We start from the raw sequence: 17,221 nt of genomic DNA, 5'->3' as shown, positions 1-17,221 counted from the left end.
CACTCAACATCAGCTGAGAACTCCTGTCAGTCAGTTCTGGAGATGACGTCCTCTCTCCACCCTAGAGCATCTCAAGTTGATTCTACTTCTGCTTCTGGATGCTTATTCTAGTCCTCTACTCTCAAGTGTCCTACATTGTTTTCTGAGACTTCAATTGACATTCAGCCTGCCAAGTGTCCACTTGATACTCAGCTCCAATTTACTTTGATGGTGATTATGCTCAGTTCCGTGCATTAGCGAGCCAATACCTCGCTGTTACGGAGTCGGGACCTTCAATGAGTTTTACTCTAGTCAATGCAATCAGATATTTTCTCCTATTCTTCAGAGGTAAAGCACTGGATTGGGCAAATCTTCTCACTGAATCTAAAGATCCGCTACTGAATGATCTTGCTGCCTACCTCGAAGCAGTACAACAGGAGTTTGCTCCAAAGTTAGGCCATTTGAAGCCATCTGGGCATTCTGCCCAATTTGTCAACAGTCTGCCTGATGCTAAATCTTCCCCAGCATCTCTGTCTGTGCAAGATCAGGCTACATTAGACCAAGCTATAAAAGATTTCCAAGCCGCGAAGAAAGGAAACATCGCAAAGTTAAAACAGGGGTCTTGGACTTTGGATTTGAAAGTTGCATATACTTCCGTGTCTCCATCTTACAGCAACAGGTATGAAAGTATTGACTCCTCAGCATCTACTCAGTTTTCTGAACAGTCTTCCAGTTCTCAGTTTTTAGATCCAACGCTTTCCAAGCATAATCAGGCTTTGTTGAATCAATGCACCAGAGATTTTAAGAATTACAGGAATTGGAGAACTTTAAAACCAGTTCAAAGTCTACCATCTGATGATGTAAGAGTTGGATACACTTCTGTTAACTCCATTCCTGGTGTCTCACATAGTTTCAAACTCATTGGACAACAGGTTCACACAGATATTGTCGTTCCTAAGCAAAAGAATTCCATGACCACGCTAAACCTGGACTCTGACTTTGAAAGTGAGTTTGTTGATGACGACTCAAGTTACATTATGGGAGGTTCTATCCTTCCTAGCTATGTCTTCTCCCAGGAAGTAAATTCTGTCTCAAATGACCATGAATGGTCTACTTGTTTTGATGACAAAAGTCTTTCTTCTGAAGATGAAAGTTGGGAAGACTTTTGAGGACCTCTGCTTTTGTGTATTCCTAAGTTCTTCTTCAGGGATCCTCAAGTTCCAGCGTGGGTGTTCGGTGCCCACCCATAAAAGGGGGGCTACTGTAAGGAATCTGCATTTTGCATCACATCACTTACCAGTGCTCTGATGTACTGGCCTCCGGAGGTCACAGCCTCAGCCTGGCAGCATGTTCCATTATTGCCTGCAATGTGCAGAGACTCTCTCCAGTGTGTACCCCACTTGCCATACAGCATCTACCCCGATGTATTCCCACCATCTCCAGAGTATGGGCGCCGCCATGACACCTGCAGTCAGCTGACTTGGTGCTATACACTCCTGAGCATTGGCGCGCTCACATGACTTGATTCTCCAATCCCTGCTGACCAGGGGGTATATACTCAGAGTTCCTGCTCAGTATCATTGCCTTGAACAACGCATCACATCCTGTGAACAAGTGTCTCCTGGCTCCAGTCTCCTGTCTTCAGAGATTCCCCTGTGTATTTGCTCAGTGGAACTACAGGCATCAGCCATCCAGTTTGATGCAGTTCCATCTGCATTCAGATCCAGTCACCAGCGGTCTCCAGTGACTTCCTAGCCTCAGTTTCTCCGTGGAACTACAGGCTACAGCCATCCAGCTCTGCTACAACTCCTTCCACAGTCAGCTTCCATTTCTACATACAGTAAGAGACTCTCTCCAGGTGCTGCCTCATCATTCTCACCTGTGTGTTGTTAATCCTCATTCAGCACTGTGCTATTGCATCCAGCACTTAAACAAACAGCTTGTATATTACCACCTGTCTCCTGCTATAGCCTTGCTTGGCTCTGTGGACACGTGCATATATTCTGACTGGGTGAATCTATTGCTGTCGGTTTCCAAAATGATTACTGGAGTTACTTATTGCCTGTATTTACTACCATCGGCTGCATTACCTATCTACTGCATATTGATCCTGTTACCATCTTCTTTCAAGCCAGCCATCGATGTTCACCATCGGCTTCCAGGCCGACCATCGCAGTTTGATAATTACACTGGTTCCCAGACAAGTTCATTACCTGTGACTGTTATTATACCATTTGTATTACTTACCTTAAGAGTACTCATTTCAGTTGCCATCGGCTCCCAGGCTGGCCATCGTTATTTGCAAGTTGCTAACAGTTTCCAGACTGAATACCAAAAGTTACTTATTGCCTGTGTTGTTCCATCACATTCTCCCATCGGTTTCCAGGCCGATCCTTTGTGTCATTACATATCCTCAGGATATAGACTCTGCTTCACATCGGCTCCCAGGCCGACCATCATTTATTTACAATCGGCTCCCAGGCCGACCATCATTGATTGCCATCGGCTCCCATGCTGGTCATTACGCTTCTCTAATTACCGCTGGTTTCCAGATCAGCTCATTCTACGTGACTGTACTTAAAACCAATGTCAGCTTCCACGATCTGAAACTTCTGTATTGTTATTCCTGTTCCAGTAATCATTATATTGCTGTGTGTATTTAATAAACTTTGTTGCGCCCATACGCAGGAACTTACTACAGCCTCCTCATTTCCTCCATCCTACCACCACTGACCCACTAGTGCCCCCTCCGGAAACAGACATTTACACAGACCTGACACTTCAGTATTAATTTACAATGTAGAAAATAATTAAAATAAATAAAAACCACTGAATGTGAAGGTGTGTCCAAACTTTTGACTGGTGCTGTATAAATAGTAATATTAGCCTTACTCCAGATCTGAAAGAATTTGAGATTTATTGATACAAAAGATCTTGCCTTCTTCATGTTGACAATATTGAAGACATTTTTTCTGTTCAGTACATATAACGGGATCAGTTCATTAAACCGGCGGCTGGGATCCTGGCCATCAGTATACCGACAGCGGGATCCCAGCCACGCTGCGGGCGCAGTGGCTCGCTGTGCTCGCCATAGGATTTTTTCTACTGCTGTTGTGGACACACATAGAGGGAGGACAGCCTGTGGCGTTGAATATGGCGTCAGTATTTCCTCACTAGTTGGCATTCCGATGTTGGCATTGTGACATCCGGAATCCCAACTAGCGGTATGGTGACCGCTTCCGCATATAACTGCTATGAAAAATTGTGATACTATTATTGACGTGGTATACTAAATGTTACAATTGTATGTGTATTTTTTCTGATAGTATTGAAAAAATTATCTTCTTTTCAGGAAAAATAACTGCTAAGAAAATTTGTTACACTAGCATTGATATGAAATACCAAATTATAAAATTGTATCAATACTTTGGGTTTATAAAAATTGTACAGACAAATGTTACAAATGATTTCTGACAGCTGTGCAACATATCATACACAGAATCTTTTTTGTCACACGCTGACTCTATTTAAAATACTTTTCAGTGTATAGAACTGCTATGAAATTGATGTAATTTGTAATTTGGAGTAATACACTTACCTGAGATAAGTCTGTTCATTGTATACATCAGACATTACTCTTTTCCATGTGCACTCTCATCCATTTATGGGATATATCCTGCAATACTTATTTAAAGCAACAGGGTTTATCCTTTTGGACAGCAGAAGTGCACCCTTACAAACTCTCTTTTTATTTATCAAAATTCTGATCTTGTACCCATCTCTTAATTACCCATCACCACTTTCTATGTACACTCTCTCATTCAAAAATATACGTTAGAGATATTCGGCAATATATAAATTCACCTTCCACTCATACCACACTGGAAATGCCAAATCTCATCTGATCTTGGAAGCTAAGCAGTGTTGGTCAGTACTTGGAAGGGAGACCTCCTGGGAATACCAGGTGCTGTAGATATTGAATTAACAGAATCAGCACCTCCTTTTGGACAGCAGAATTGTACCACCACACTTCCTTCTATATCAGAAATTTGACTGTACCACACTCTCATTGCTCATTTGATGTTCAATACAGATGAGCAACAGTAGAAGTGGATAAGTCAACTTCCTTTCTGATCATCCTACACTTCTAGAAAATTCAACCTGTGTGAATCTCACACAAAAAAAAAAAATTATTACAGTCTTGAACAGATTCTGGCAATTACATAATTATTGTTATATTGAAAACCACTGTTTCCTCTTCCATCCTTGTAAAAAAAAATCTTACACAACAAAGCTATAACCATACTGTACAGCAGGTGCCCAGCATGTCACATGAGCTATAACCATACTGTACAGAAGGTGCCCAGCATGTCACATGAGCTATAACCATACTGTACAGCAGGTGCTTAGCATATCACATGAGCTATAACCATACTGTACAGCAGGTGCACAGCATGTCACATGAGCTATAACCATACTGTACAGCAGGTGCCCAGCATGTCACATGAGCTATAACCATACTGTACAGCAGGTGCCCAGCATGTCACATGAGCTATAACCATACTGTACAGCAGGTGCCCAGCATGTCACATGAGCTATAACCATACTGTACAGCAGGTGCCCAGCATGTCACATGAGCTATAACCATACTGTACAGCAGTTGCCCAGCTTGTCACATCAGCTATAACCATACTGTACAGCAGGTGCCCAGCATGTCACATGAGCTATAACCATACTGTACAGCAGGTGCCCAGCATGTCACATGAGCTATAACCATACTGTACAGCAGGTGCCCAGCATGTCACATGAGCTATAACCATACTGTACAGCAGGTGCCCAGCATGTCACATGAGCTATAACCATACTGTACAGCAGGTGCCCAGCATGTCACATGAGCTATAACCATACTGTACAGCAGTTGCCCAGCTTGTCACATCAGCTATAACCATACTGTACAGCAGATGAGAGAATATCCACTAAACAGCTTGCTAGAAGCCATCTACTAGGTATCACTACATAGTAACTCTGCGGCCGCACACACAGGCTACTTCAAGGTTTTATGGCTTGGATGTTGCAGCAGGTTGGTTAATAACATTCAAAAAAATTCTATAGGTCAGTGGGCTTATAGGCAATTGGTCTAAAGACAGTTAGGGATAAATTTATTAAGAATCATCTTTGCCCGTGTTTGCATTCTTTGGCGTGTTTGTCAATTTTTGCATACACATTAATTTACTATTGGCAAACTCAGGAATGTTGAATCGAACTTGCAAACACAGGTGGAATCACAAATACTGCCAAATACACCATAGACCAAACTCAGAAGTACTTTCAATAGGAAACAACAGTTCACAGAAATGTACTAAGATTCGTGTTTGAAAACACACTTGTGAATTGTTCAAGCTCTGCCCAAACTTGGACCAAACTAGAAGTACCAAATACACCACCTCACCAGTACTATGTTTGCAAAAGTACCCATGACATTTGTTTAGTCACAATAGTAAATCAACTATTAAACAAACAAAAAAAATGCATATCAAATATACTTGTCTTTTTAAACAGCAAAACTGAAACTAAGTCAGTTCCCAATTATTTTGATTAAAATTACCGTATATGTTAATTTAAGATATAACTTTATACACAGGTCCATTTACAGATAAGGATGGGCACTATGAGGAGAGTACAGACAAGGTAGGAACTATGAGGAGAGTGCAGACTAGGGGGTGAACTATGAGGTCAGTACATCTCTTCTAGGTTGAACTCGATGGACAATTTGTCTTTTTTCAACCTCAGAAACTGTGTTACTATGTTACGAGTAGAGTGCAGACTAGTGGGGAGAACTATGAGGTCAGTACATACAAGAGGGGAACTATGAGAAAGGTACAGACAAGAGGGGAACTATGATGAGGGTACAGACAAGGGGGCACTATGAGGCGAGTACAGATAAGGGGGGGGCAATGTGGAGAGTACATACAAGGGGGGGAACTATGAGAAGAGTATAGACAAGGGGGGAACTATCAGGAGAGTACAGATAAAGAAGGGCACTAACAAAATACGATCTCTTAGGTGCACAAATTAAAAAATTTGCCTTTTATTAGATTACTTAAAAAATAGGATTTTAATGCCTACCGGTAAATCCTTTTCTCTTACTCCGTAGAGGATGCTGGGTGCCCGTCCCAGTGCGGGCTGTATCTGCAGTTTGGTTATAGTTAAGCTCGTGTTGCGTTGAGTTCAGTCAATCTGTGACTGTTGTTGGTCATTCCGTTGCATGCGTTGTTGTTGGATGCCATGTTGTACGGCGTGTTTGAGGTGTGAGCTGGTATGTATCTCACCTTAGTTTTAAAATAAGTAAATAAATCCTTTTCCTCGAAATGTCCGTCTCCCTAGGCACAGTTCCTATAACTGGAGTCTGGAGGAGGGGCATAGAGGGAGGAGCCAGTTCACACCAATTCAAAGTCTTATAGTGTGCCAATGTCTCCTGCGGATCCCGTCTATACCCCATGGTTCTTGAAGCATCCCCAGCATCCTCTTTCTCATACGTCCTAGAGGATGCTGGGAATGCTTCAAGAACCATGGGGTTTATACCAAAGCTCTAGAACGGGCGGGAGAGTGCGGATGACTCTGCAGCACCAATTGACCAAACAAGAGGTCCTCCTCAGCCAGGGTATCAAACTTGTAAAACTTCGCAAAGGTGTTTGATCCCGACCAAGTAGCAGCTCGGCAAAGCTGTAATGATGAGACCCCTCGGGCAGCCGCCCAGGATGAGCCCACCTTTCTGGTAGAATGGGCTTTCACCGATTTCGGTAACAGCAATCCTGCCGTAAAATGAGCCTACTGAATCGTATTACAGATCCAGCGTGCAATAGTCTGCTTGGAAGCAGGAGACCCAATCTTGTTGGGAGCCCACAGGACAAACAGAGCCTCTGTTTTCCTAATCTGAGCCGTTCTGGCGACATAGATTTTCAAAGCTCTGACCACATCGAGAGACTTCGATTCCGCCAAGGTGCCAGTAGCCACCGGCACCACAATAGGCTGGTTTACGTGAAACGATGAAACCACTTTTGGCAGAAATTGCTGACGAGTTCTCAACTCCGCTCTATCAGCATGGAAGATTAAATAGGGGCTTTTGTGAGACAAAGCCGCCAACTCAGACACTCGCCTTGCGGACGCCAAGGCCAACAACATGACTACTTTCCAAGTAAGGAATTCTAACTCAACCTTGCACAAAGGTTCAAACCAATGCGATTGCAGGAACTGCAACACCACATTAAGATCCCACGGTGCCACAGTAGGCACAAATGGAGGGTGGATATGTAGCATGCCGTTCGCGAAGGTCTGAACTTCTGGAAGGGAGGCCAATTCTTTCTGAAAAAAGATCGACAAGGCCAAAATCTGTACTTTAATGGAGCCTAACTTTAGGCCCGGATCCACCCCTGCTTGCAAAAAATGGAGCAACCGCCCCAGGTGAAATTCTTCCGTAGGAGCCTTCTTGGATTCACACCAAGACACATATTTTCTCCAAATACGGTGGTAATGCTTTGCCGTTACTTCTTTTCTAGCCTGAAGAAGTGTGGGAATGACTTCACTGGGAATACCCTTTCGGGCTAGGATTTGGCGTTCAACCGCCATGCCGTCAAACGCAGCCGTGGTAAGTCTTGATACACGCACGGCCCCTGTTGCAACAGGTCCTCCCGAAGAGGAAGAGGCCAGGGATCTTCTATGAGCAACTCCTGAAGATCTGGGTACCAGGCCCTTCTTGGCCAATCCGGAACAATGAGGATCGCCTGAACCTTTGTTCTTCTTATGATCTTTATCACCTTTGGAATGAGTGGAAGTGGAGGGAACACATGTACCGACGGAAACACCCATGGTGTCACTAGGGCGACCACCGCTATCGCTTGAGGGTCCCTTGACCTGGAACAATATCTCTGAAGTTTCTTGTTGAGGCGGGACGCCATCATGTCTACGTGAGGAACTCCCCAACGACTTGTCACTTCTGCAAAGTCCTCTTGATGAAGATCCCACTCTCCTGGATGGAGATCGTGCCTGCTGATGAAGTCTGCTTCCCAGTTGTCCACTCCTGGAATAAAGACTGCTGACAGAGCGCTTGCATGTCTTTCCGCCCAGCGAAGGATCTTCATGGCCTCGGCCATCGACGCTCTGCTCTTTGTTTCACCCTGGCGGTTTATGTACGCCACTGCTGTCACGTTGTCTGACTGAATCAAGACAGGCAGACCTCGAAGAAGATGTTCTGCTTGCAGGATGCCGTTGTAAATGGCCCTTAATTCCAGAATGTTTATGTGCAGACAAGCTTCCTGGCTTGACCACTTTCCTGAAAGTTTCTTCCCTGTGTGACCGCTCCCCAGCCTCGGAGGCCTGCATCTCTGGTCACCAGGATCCAATCCTGAATCCCGAACCTGCATCCCTCCAGAAGGTGAGAACTGTGCAGCCACCACAGAAGGGAGATTCTGGTCCTGGGAGATAGAATTAATTTCCGGTGCATGTCCAGGTGAAACCCGGACCACTGGTCCAACAGGTTCCACTGAAACACCCTGGCATGGAACCTGCCATACGGAATGACCTCGTAGGCCGCCACCATCTTCCCCAGCAACCGAGTGCATTGAAAAACTGACACCTTTGCTGGTTTCAGAATCTGTTTTACCATGTTCTGTATTTCCAGAGCTTCTTCCACTGGAAGAAAACTCTGCAATTCTGTATCCAGAATCATACCCAGGAACGACAGCCGTGTCGTCGGATCAAACTGTGATTTTGGCAAATTTAGGAGCCAACCATGTTGTTGCAGAATCATCAGTGAAAGGGCAACATTTTTCAGCAATTGCTCCTTGGATCTCGCCTTTATGAGGAGATTGTCCAAGTACGGGATAATTGTGATTCCCTGCTTGCGCAGGAGAACCATAATTTCCGCCATTACTTTGGTGAAAATCCTCAGAGCCGTGGACAGACCAAACGGCAACGTCTGAAATTGGTAATGACAATCCTGAACAGCAAACCTCAGATAAGCCTGATGTGGAGGATATATGGGGACATGCAAGTAGGCATCCTTTATGTCGATCGACACCATAAAATCCCCCTCCTCCAGAGTGGAGATCACTGCTCGGAGAGATTCCATCTTGAATTTGAATTTTTTTAGAAAGAAATTGAGGGATTTTAGGTTCAGAATCAGTCTGACTGAGCCATCCGGCTTCGGGACCACGAACAGGCTTGAATAAAAGCCTTCCCCCTGCTGTGACGGGGGCACTGTGACAATAACTTGATTTTGACACAACTTTAGTATTGCATCGCTGACAACCTCCCTTTCCAGAAGAGAAGCTGGCAAGGCCGATTTGAAAAATCGGTGAGGGGGCACGTCTTGAAACTCTAATTTGTACCCCTGGGTTACTATTTCTACTATCCAAGGATCCAGGTCCGAGTGCACCCAGACCTGACTGAAGTGTTGGAGACGTGCCCCCACCGGTGCGGACTCCCGCAGAGGAGCCCCAGCGTCATGCGGTGGATTTGGTAGAAGCCGGAGAGGACTTCTGCTCTTGGGAACTTGCCACAGCCTGTGACCTTTTTTCCCTTCCTCTTCCCCTCGCAGCAAGGAAGGAGGACCCACGTCCTTTTTTGAATTTATTGGGCCAAAAGGACTGCATCTGATAGTGAGGCGATTTCTTCTGCTGTGCAGGAACATAAGGTAAAAATGAAGACTTACCCGCGGTAGCCGTAGACACCAGGTCACTTGTTCCCCCCAGCCTTTTTGCACCCTGTTACTTGTACAGCAGTGTGGAGGTCAGGGCCAGCGTCTCTGCAGCTTCTGTGAAGAGAAAATGATGCTGGTCAGAGCTGTGTGGGCTAAGCCCCGCCCACTACATGGCGCGCTTCAGTCCCGCTTAAATTTATATTTATACTGGCGGGGGTCCCTTAACTAGTGCCTAGGCACTGTTATCTCTTATGCCAGTGCTGTTTCAGGTGTTCATGCTGCCCAGGGTGCCCTGCGCCCTGCACCCTGCAGTGCCGTGTTAAGTGTGGGAGCATGGCGCGCAGCGCGGCCGCTGCACGGTACCTCAAACTAGAGATGAGCGGGTTCGGTTCTACTAGAGTAGAGAGAGACACAGTATTATTTACTTTAGTAATTTTGGGGAGCATTAGGAGGAGTACTACTACTTGCTGAAGTGATAGTGTGACTGTATATCTGACTTGTGGGGGAGACAGTGGGGAGCAGTTAGAGTCTGAGAGCAGGAGTACATATTTTAACGTACAGTGCACACTTTTGCTGGCACTCTGCTGCCAGAGTGCCACACTGCCATTGTGACCACACTGACCACCAGTATATATTGTGATTGTCTGCTTAGGAGTACCACTTGCAAGTTGCTGATAGTGTGACCAGTGACCTGACCACCAGTTTAATTAATCACCACCAGTTTAATATATATATATATATATATATATATAATTGTATATAATATATATATAATTGTATATGTATACCACCTACCCGTGTTTTTTTTTTCTTTCTTCTTGATACATACTACTATAGTAGCTTACTGTAGCAGTCTGCGGTGCTGCTGAGCTGACAGTGTCCAGCAGGTCCGTCATCAGTCATTACATAATACATATATATACCTGTCCGGCTGCAGTACTAGTGATATTATATATATATATATATATTAATTTCATCTCATTATCATCCAGTCTATATTAGCAGCAGACACAGTACGGTAGTCCACGGCTGTAGCTACCTCTGTGTCGGCAGTCGCTGGTCCATCCATAATTGTATACCACCTACCCGTGGTTTTTTTTTTTCTCTTTCTTCTTGATACATACTACTATAGTAGCTTACTGTAGCAGTCTGCGGTGCTGCTGAGCTGACAGTGTCCAGCAGGTCCGTCATCAGTCATTACATAATAAATATATATACCTGTCCGGCTGCAGTACTAGTGATATTATATATATATATATATATATATATATATATATATATATATATTAATTTCATCTCATTATCATCCAGTCTATATTAGCAGCAGACACAGTACGGTAGTCCACGGCTGTAGCTACCTCTGTGTCGGCAGTCGCTGGTCCATCCATAATTGTATACCACCTACCCGTGGTTTTTTTTTTTCTCTTTCTTCTTGATACATACTACTATAGTAGCTTACTGTAGCAGTCTGCGGTGCTGCTGAGCTGACAGTGTCCAGCAGGTCCGTCATCAGTCATTACATAATAAATATATATACCTGTCCGGCTGCAGTACTAGTGATATTATATATATATATATATATATATATATATTAATTTCATCTCATTATCATCCAGTCTATATTAGCAGCAGACACAGTACGGTAGTCCACGGCTGTAGCTACCTCTGTGTCGGCAGTCGCTGGTCCATCCATAAGTATACTAGTATCCATCCATCTCCATTGTTTACCTGAGGTGCCTTTTAGTTGTGCCTATTAAAATATGGAGAACAAAAATGTTGAGGTTCCAAAATTAGGGAAAGATCAAGATCCACTTCCACCTCGTGCTGAAGCTGCTGCCACTAGTCATGGCCGAGACGATGAAATGCCAGCAATGTCGTCTGCCAAGGCCGATGCCCAATGTCATAGTACAGAGCATGTAAAATCCAAAACACCAAATATCAGTAAAAAAAGGACTCCAAAATCTAAAATAAAATTGTCGGAGGAGAAGCGTAAACTTGCCAATATGCCATTTACCACACGGAGTGGCAAGGAACGGCTGAGGCCCTGGCCTATGTTCATGGCTAGTGGTTCAGCTTCACATGAGGATGGAAGCACTCAGCCTCTCGCTAGAAAAATGAAAAGACTCAAGCTGGCAAAAGCACCGCAAAGAACTGTGCGTTCTTCCAAATCCCAAATCCACAAGGAGAGTCCAATTGTGTTGGTTGCGATGCCTGACCTTCCCAACACTGGACGTGAAGAGCATGCGCCTTCCACCATTTGCACTTCCCCTGCAAGTGCTGGAAGGAGCACCCGCAGTCCAGTTCCTGATAGTCATATTGAAGATGTCAGTGTTGAAGTACACCAGCATGAGGAGGATATGGGTGTTGCTGGCGCTGGGGAGGAAATTGACAAGGAGGATTCTGATGGTGAGGTGGTTTGTTTAAGTCAGGCACCCGGGGAGACACCTGTTGTCCGTGGGAGGAATAGGGCCGTTGACATGCCTGGTGAAAATACCAAAAAAATCAGCTCTTCGGTGTGGAAGTATTTCAACAGAAATGCGGACAACATTTGTCAAGCCGTGTGTTGCCTTTGTCAAGCTGTAATAAGTAGGGGTAAGGACGTTAACCACCTCGGAACATCCTCCCTTATACGTCACCTGCAGCGCATTCATAATAAGTCAGTGACAAGTTCAAAAACTTTGGGCGACAGCGGAAGCAGTCCACTGACCAGTAAATCCCTTCCTCTTGTAACCAAGCTCACGCAAACCACCCCACCAACTCCCTCAGTGTCAATTTCCTCCTTCCCCAGGAATGCCAATAGTCCTGCAGGCCATGTCACTGGCAATTCTGACGAGTCCTCTCCTGCCTGGGATTCCTCCGATGCATCCTTGCGTGTAACGCCTACTGCTGCTGGCGCTGCTGTTGTTGCTGCTGGGAGTCGATGGTCATTCCAGAGGGGAAGTCGTAAGCCCACTTTTACTACTTCCACCAAGCAATTGACTGTCCAACAGTCCTTTGCGAGGAAGATGAAATATCACAGCAGTCATCCTGTTGCAAAGTAGATAACTGAGGCTTTGACAACTATGTTGGTGTTAGACGTGTGTCCGGTATCCGCCGTTAGTTCACAGGGAACTAGACAATTTCTTGAGGTAGTGTGCCCCCGTTACCAAATACCATCTAGGTTCCACTTCTCTAGGCAGGCGATACCGAGAATGTACACGGACGTCAGAAAAAGACTCACCAGTGTCCTAAAAAATGCAGTTGTACCCAATGTCCACTTAACCACGGACATGTGGACAAGTGGAGCAGGGCAGGGTCAGGACTATATGACTGTGACAGCCCACTGGGTAGATGTATGGACTCCCGCCGCAAGAACAGCAGCGGCGGCACCAGTAGCAGCATCTCGCAAACGCCAACTCTTTCCTAGGCAGGCTACGCTTTGTATCACCGGTTTCCAGAATACGCACACAGCTGAAAACCTCTTACGGCAACTGAGGAAGATCATCGCGGAATGGCTTACCCCAATTGGACTCTCCTGTGGATTTGTGGCATCGGACAACGCCAGCAATATTGTGTGTGCATTAAATATGGGCAAATTCCAGCACGTCCCATGTTTTGCACATACCTTGAATTTGGTGGTGCAGAATTTTTTAAAAAACGACAGGGGCGTGCAAGAGATGCTGTCGGTGGCCAGAAGAATTGCGGGACACTTTCGGCGTACAGGCACCACGTACAGAAGACTGGAGCACCACCAAAAACAACTGAACCTGCCCTGCCATCATCTGAAGCAAGAAGTGGTAACGAGGTGGAATTCAACCCTATATATGCTTCAGAGGTTGGAGGAGCAGCAAAAGGCCATTCAAGCCTATACAATTGAGCACGATATAGGAGGTGGAATGTACCTGTTTCAAGCGCAGTGGAGAATGATTTCAACGTTGTGCAAGGTTCTGCAACCTTTTGAACTTGCCACACGTGAAGTCAGTTCAGACACTGCCAGCCTGAGTCAGGTCATTCCCCTCATCAGGCTTTTGCAGAAGAAGCTGGAGGCATTGAAGGAGGAGCTAAAAGGGAGCGATTCAGCTAGGCATGTGGGACTTGTGGATGGAGCCCTTAATTCGCTTAACAAGGATTCACGGGTGGTCAATCTGTTGAAATCAGAGCACTACATTTTGGCCACCGTGCTCGATCCTAGATTTAAAACATACCTTGGATCTCTCTTTCCGGCACACACAAGTCTGCTGGGGTTCAAAGACCTGCTGGTGAGAAAATTGTCAAGTCAAGCGGAACGCGACCTGTCAACATCTCCTCCTTCACATTCTCCCGCAACTGGGGGTGCGAGGAAAAGGCTCAGAATTCCGAGCCCACCCGCTGGCGGTGATGCAGGGCAGTCTGGAGCGACTGCTGATGCTGACATCTGGTCCGGACTGAAGGACCTGACAACGATTACGGACATGTCGTCTACTGTCACTGCATATGATTCTGTCACCATTGAAAGAATGGTGGAGGATTATATGAGTGACCGCATCCAAGTAGGCACGTCAGACAGTCCGTACGTATACTGGCAGGAAAAAGAGGCAATTTGGAGGCCCTTGCACAAACTGGCTTTATTCTACCTAAGTTGCCCTCCCACAAGTGTGTACTCCGAAAGAGTGTTTAGTGCCGCCGCTCACCTTGTCAGCAATCGGCGTACGAGGTTACTTCCAGAAAATGTGGAGAAGATGATGTTCATTAAAATGAATTATAATCAATTCCTCCGTGGAGACATTGACCAGCAGCAATTGCCTCCACAAAGTACACAGGGAGCTGAGATGGTGGATTCCAGTGGGGACGAATTGATAATCTGTGAGGAGCGGGATGTACACGGTGATATATCGGAGGATGATGATGAGGTGGACATCTTGCCTCTGTAGAGCCAGTTTGTGCAAGGAGAGATTAATTGCTTCTTTTTCGGTGGGGGTCCAAACCAACCCGTCATTTCAGTCACAGTCGTGTGGCAGACCCTGTCACTGAAATGATGGGTTGGTTAAAGTGTGCATGTCCTGTTTATACAACATAAGGGTGGGTGGGAGGGCCCAAGGACAATTCCATCTTGCACCTCTTTTTTCTTTCATTTTTGTTTGCGTCATGTGCTGTTTGGGGAGTGTTTTTTGGAAGGGCCATCCTGCGTGACACTGCAGTGCCACTCCTAGATGGGCCAGGTGTTTGTGTCGGCCACTAGGGTCGCTTATCTTACTCACACAGCTACCTCATTGCACCTTTTTTTTTCTTCTTTGCGTCATGTGCTGTTTGGGGAGTGTTTTTTGGAAGGGCCATCCTGCGTGACACTGCAGTGCCACTCCTAGATGGGCCAGGTGTTTGTGTCGGCCACTAGGGTCGCTTATCTTACTCACACAGCTACCTCATTGTGCCTCTTTTTTTCTTCTTTGCGTCATGTGCTGTTTGGGGAGTGTTTTTTGGAAGGGCCATCCTGCGTGACACTGCAGTGCCACTCCTAGATGGGCCAGGTGTTTGTGTCGGCCACTAGGGTCGCTTAGCTTACTCACACAGCTACCTCATTGCGCCTCTTTTTTTCTTCTTTGCGTCATGTGCTGTTTGGGGAGTGTTTTTTGGAAGGGCCATCCTGCGTGACACTGCAGTGCCACTCCTAGATGGGCCAGGTGTTTGTGTCGGCCAGTAGGGTCGCTTATCTTACTCACACAGCTACCTCATTGCGCCTCTTTTTTTCTTCTTTGCGTCGTGTGCTGTTTGGGGAGTGTTTTTTGGAAGGGCCATCCTGCGTGACACTGCAGTGCCACTCCTAGATGGGCCAGGTGTTTGTGTCGGCCACTAGGGTCGCTTAGCTTACTCACACAGCTACCTCATTGCGCCTCTTTTTTTCTTCTTTGCGTCATGTGCTGTTTGGGGAGTGTTTTTTGGAAGGGCCATCCTGCGTGACACTGCAGTGCCACTCCTAGATGGGCCAGGTGTTTGTGTCGGCCACTAGGGTCGCTTATCTTACTCACACAGCTACCTCATTGCGCCTCTTTTTTTCTTCTTTGCGTCATGTGCTGTTTGGGGAGTGTTTTTTGGAAGGGCCATCCTGCGTGACACTGCAGTGCCACTCCTAGATGGGCCAGGTGTTTGTGTCGGCCACTAGGGTCGCTTAGCTTACTCACACAGCTACCTCATTGCGCCTCTTTTTTTCTTCTTTGCGTCATGTGCTGTTTGGGGAGTGTTTTTTGGAAGGGCCATCCTGCGTGACACTGCAGTGCCACTCCTAGATGGGCCAGGTGTTTGTGTCGGCCACTAGGGTCGCTTATCTTACTCACACAGCTACCTCAGTGCGCCTCTTTTTTTCTTCTTTGCGTCATGTGCTGTTTGGGGAGTGTTTTTTAGAAGGGCCATCCTGCGTGACACTGCAGTGCCACTCCTAGATGGGCCAGGTGTTTGTGTCGGCCACTAGGGTCGCTTAGCTTAATCATCCAGCGACCTCGGTGCAAATTTTAGGACTAAAAATAATATTGTGAGGTGTGAGGTATTCAGAATAGACTGAAAATGAGTGGAAATTATGGTTTTTGAGGTTAATAATACTTTGGGATCAAAATGACCCCCAAATTCTATGATTTAAGCTGTTTTTTAGTGTTTTTTGAAAAAAACACCCGAATCCGACAAAAAAAATTCGGTGAGGTTTTGCCAAAACGCGGTCGAACCCAAAACACGGCCGCGGAACCGAACCCAAAACCAAAACACAAAACCCGAAAAATTTCAAGTGCACATCTCTACCTCAAACGCCGTCTTCTGCCGTCACTGAAGTCTTCTGATCTTCTTATACTCACCCGGCTTCTGTCTTCTAGCTCTGTGAGGGGGGTGACGGCGCGGCTCCGGGAACAAGCAGCTAGGCGCACCAAGTGATCGAACCCCCTGGAGCTAATGGTGTCCAGTAGCCTAAGAATCAGAGCCCTTGAACTCAGAGAAGTAGGTCTGCTTCTCTCCCCTCAGTCCCACGATGCAGGGAGCCTTTTGCCAGCAGGTCTCCCTGAAAATAATAAACCTAATAAAAGTCTTTTCCTGAGAAACTCTGGAGAGCTCCTCAATGTGCATCCAGTCTCACTGGGCACAGAATCTAACTGGATTCTGGAGGAGGGGCATAGAGGGAGAAACCAGTTCATAACCATTCAAAGTCTTATAGTGTGCCCATGTCTCCTGCGGATCCCGTCTATACCCCATGGTTCTTAAAGCATCCCCAGCATCCTCTAGGAGTATGAGAAAAGCATATCATTTGTATGCTTGAGTCATGCACAATATATTACAAATAGTAAAGAGAGTGCATTAGTAAAGATATTATGTGAAATTAAAGGTTGTTTTTTTTAAACTACTGCCTATTTTATATTTATTTATAATTATTCTGTTACATTTTAATTTCAGTTCCTTATTCTATATGTCTGTTTGCCAAAATGTGGAATCACAGTATATGTTTGCATTCAGTTATGGGGCAGTTGTCTGCGGGGGCAGTTGTCTGAAGCTTAGAAATATACGAAGTTTGGAAATTACAAAGTTAGGAAATTTTAAAAAGAACAGTTAAACCAA

Source organism: Pseudophryne corroboree, chromosome 12 (genome assembly GCF_028390025.1).
Source record: "Pseudophryne corroboree isolate aPseCor3 chromosome 12, aPseCor3.hap2, whole genome shotgun sequence".
Lineage (NCBI taxonomy): Eukaryota > Metazoa > Chordata > Amphibia > Anura > Myobatrachidae > Pseudophryne > Pseudophryne corroboree.
This window is presented reverse-complemented; position numbering follows the sequence as displayed.